The 4,140-nt window shown below is 39.7% G+C and overlaps 1 non-coding gene across 1 annotated transcript; it reads left to right on the plus strand.

Moving 5' to 3' along the window:
• Positions 1–809: 809 nt before the first annotated feature.
• Positions 810–916, plus strand: LOC141640123 (small nucleolar RNA R71). The gene has a single exon (XR_012542864.1). It is a non-coding gene; the product is annotated as a small nucleolar RNA R71 (small nucleolar RNA).
• The last annotated feature ends 3,224 nt before the right edge of the window (positions 917–4,140 follow it).

Genomic DNA, 4,140 nt, shown 5'->3' on the forward strand with positions numbered 1-4,140 from the left:
GTCCTTAGTTGGTTGAGAGAAGATGTGGTCTCCTCTACTTTTGGTTAGAGTGACCAATGAATTGGGTTTGAGTATTCATTATTTGCTCCATCATGAGCTCCATATTTGACTTGGGTGGAGTAGATTGTTGGAATGGTTGTTGAGGGGCTTGTTGGAAAGATTGTTAAGTAGGTTGGTTGAGTGGTTGGAATGGTGGCCTTGGTTGAAAAGTTATTCCTTGAAAACCCGGTGGACCTTGGTTAAAGGTTTGATTTTTTTTGTTGGCTTAGAAGTTTGGTTGGTTTTGTGATTTTGTTTGGAAAGTGGGTTTTGAACATTTTGAGAACCATAGGAAAAATTCGGGTGGGCTCTCATTCTGGGGTGATAGTGGTTATTGTTGAAAGCTTGTCTAGCCGGACTAGACTCCCATACCCCCATTCACTTGTTCCATGCAACTCACATATCCCAACATTAAAGGGCACTCATTTGGTGGATGCCCTTGATCTCCGTAAAAGTCACAACTATAAACATGGGCTCTTGGTGAAGAATTGTTGGGTGTGTTAGAACTCAACAATGCAAATTGTTGTTTAAGCTCCTCTAGTAATCCCTTAACCTCCATGTTATTTGCCGACTCCACACTTGCCTTTCCTTTCCTTTTATGACGGTCATTGTTCCAATGGAAAGTTCGAGACGCCATCTCTTCGATCAACTCTTTGGCCATCTTGTGATCTATTTTGTCGAGTGTCCCCTTCCCGGAACCGTAGTCTAGGTTCATTTTAATGTCATTATGCAATCCCTCATAAAAGTTGTTAATGAGGTCATCCTCACCAATCCTATGATGAGGACACAACCTTTGGAGGGCCTTGTATCTTTCCCATGCCTCATAGAGGGTTTCATCATCGAGTTAAGTGAAGCCTTGGAGCTCACTTTTGATCTTTGCCGTTCTTTGAGGCGGCAAGTATTTGCTCAACAAAGCTTTTGAGACATCATTCCATGTCCTTAGAGAATTTGGTTCACAACTCTTGAGCCACTCCTTAGCACTTCCCCTTAAAGAGTAAGGGAATAGCCTAAGGCGGATGGCATCATATGAGACTCCATTGGCTTTGTACATTTCCCACATATCCAAAAAATCATTGATATGCTCATTTGGATTTTCGGTTGGACCTCCCCCAAATTGATTCCCTTAGACTAGTTGAATTAATGTACCCTTCACTTCAAAGTTATTTGCTTGAATTGGTGGCTTCACAATACTCGGGTTGACTATTGTTTTTGGAGTAAAATTGTCTCTCATTGGAACCACGGCCATAACTACTTCATCGAGAGTCCCAAAAGGATTCTCAAAGAATTCTTGATTACCCGGCTCTTCTAATTCATCTTCTACTACTAATGGTTCTTCAACACTTGAACTTGATGCTTCTATAAAACCCCTTTTTTGCAATGCGTTATGTCTCCTAACGGTGGCTTCAATTTTGAGGTCAATCTCGATTGGTGGACCTCTTCGGTTCCGCCTAACCATGCAATGAAGAACCTACACACTTAAGAAAAGGATTAGTAACAAAGAAAGACTTAGTCTAAATTAGAATAAAATGATTAATATCTAGCCTTTGCTCCGCAGTAACGGCGCCAACAACTTGATGATTCAAAGTCTAACCTCGCAAGTGAACGAGTTCAATGCACTATTTAAGGGTCGAATCCGCAAGGAGCATGGGAGAGTACTAATTGTTTTAAGTCTTTGTTTACCTAAGTCGGCGCAAATTGAGTTGAGAATTTAGACTAAACAGCTAAACTATATAAAATAAAACGTAAATGAACTAAAAATGGAAATTGAGCAAGTGAGATTGTAAGAGATGTAATTCAATATTAAGGAAAGCTTAGGACCCGACTTCTCCACCGGCAATTGCTCCTACAAGTTTAATTTCCCGTTAAGTGGTTGATTAGGTAGTTTTAAAGAGGACGATGGCTCTAGGTCGCCAAACACCTCCCTTTTGGTCTCGTGAGTGGACACTAGTAAGCCCTTCCAACCCCCCTCTCGGGTTCGAAGGTCGGGTACCTAATTCCGATTTTAAACTCCCCCAAAATCATGCATTATATCAAGGATGTTTAAAATATATTTAGGTTCATTAAACTCGCGCCACAAATCCGGGTCATCCCACTCCCTCTCTCGAGGGTCGATTTGAAACACAAAATTAGGAGTGTTCTCCCAAGGTTCTCCCTTTCGATCTCAACCAAGGTTAACAAAAGACAAGCTAAAATCACACAATCCTACACCTAATTGATTTTCAGCAATAGTCAAGGGTCAAGGACAAGAAGAAAATTCCAACAAGTCAATTAACACAAATCAATCCCCTTAATTCTCCTTTACCACCACCTAAAATGACCAATTAAATGGGTCTTAACCAAGTAGGAAACTCATGTCGGGGATAATCGAGTCCTAGTAAAAGGAATACTCACTAATCATGGTTATTAAGACAAAATAATTGATAAAGATGGATTCTTTAACCATAGACCTGATGTAAAATTGAATACTACGATGAAACATGGAATAAATCAACAAAACTATGAGAAGAGACTAATTAAACTAAGATGGAAAAGGATTAAAACAAAAAGGAAAAAACTTGGATACAACAACTCAAAGATCAAACTTTTATGAGAAATATCAACTACAAACATGAAGAAGATGAACAAGAGAGAGAAAAGTATAATCTAACAACTAATAAGAGAGATTCAAGTGTAACCAATTAATATAAAACTTAAGGGAAAGTAAATGTAAACAAATGAACATAAAGGAAAGAATTGTACCAACTTAATTGCAAAAGAAGGAAACTTGGATTGAGCAAGAATGGAGAAATCTTCAATTCAATTACAACCCAATTTCTAGACTAAAATTATGCTAATTATTGAAAGATTAGAGAGTGATTAAGGAATGATTAACAAAGTTTGAAACTTGGTAAATAAGGAGGACTAGATCTAGGGTTGTGTATCCAAAGAGAATTAGTAATGGGGTATTTATATTATCCCCTTGGATTAAGCAATAAGAGAAAAGAAAGAAAGCCCAAAAATGCGTCTAAGACTCCTATGCCGGTCAACCGGCTGCCGGCCTCCATGCCGGCAGCGAGTTCTTCAAAGCCAAAATGTAAACAATTGACCTAGGGTTGTTCTCTGCCGGCTGACCGGCTACCGGTCTACCGGCAGAGAACCCTTCTTCATTGGCTTTTCTTCAATTCCTCACAAGTGCATGCTAGCAGACCGGCTGCCGGTTACCTAATCGAAGCGAGATAATGGCTATTTTTCTTCCTTTCTTCTCTTTAAATTCGCTAAGTAATTTGGGTGGGGTTCCCTGCCAGTAAGACGGCTTGCCGGCAGAGAACTCTTCTTCATTGATTTCTCCTCTTTTTCCTCTCATGCTAACACAAGCTAACTCCGTGCTTTATCCTTAATCCGTTTTGCCTCTTCCTAGGCCTATTCCCTACAAGAGGAGACGGGAATTCATAACATGGGAGCACATGGAATAAAGGGGGCAAAATGCAAGGAAATCGGAGCTAAAATCGTGTCAAATGGGGCAAAAAGCATGAGACTAAAGAAGGGAAACGGTCCAATTCATCGTTTATCAAGTTATTTATGAGCATTGTTGGTTACTTAAGTATTGGTGGATATTGTAGTTTGATGGAAAGGACCGAACTTCTAGTCCTTGTGACTTATTTATTGAAGGGACCGATATACCGCTTGGTATCGCTATGAACTCGTCGTCAAAAGCTACCAACCAAAACAATATTTATAACTTCACAAACTACTCTTGGCAAAGAGGCGAGTAAAGGTCGGATCCCAAGGGACGGGTATTGATGTAGGATTTTCAATTATAAGTAGCTATGTCTAAGGGTGTCACAAATTGGGTTGAGATGAGATGTGGTCTAAACTAATCAATAAGATGAATGTAAATTAATAAAAACAAAGCAAAGTAATTAAAGGGGTTTGCAAACAAATGATTAAAGGCACTCGAGTGTCATGGGTTCATAGGGGATTCATGGGAGTATATTATACAAAGATGTTCTCAATTAGATGCAAGCACTTATTGTTGTGATGGGATCGAGTTAGTGTATGTCTTACAATCCCTAGGAAGGTTTGGGTCCCGGAGCCGAGTCGTCTAGACTGTACAACACCTAC

Source organism: Silene latifolia, unplaced genomic scaffold (assembly GCF_048544455.1).
Source record: "Silene latifolia isolate original U9 population unplaced genomic scaffold, ASM4854445v1 scaffold_715, whole genome shotgun sequence".
Lineage (NCBI taxonomy): Eukaryota > Viridiplantae > Streptophyta > Magnoliopsida > Caryophyllales > Caryophyllaceae > Silene > Silene latifolia.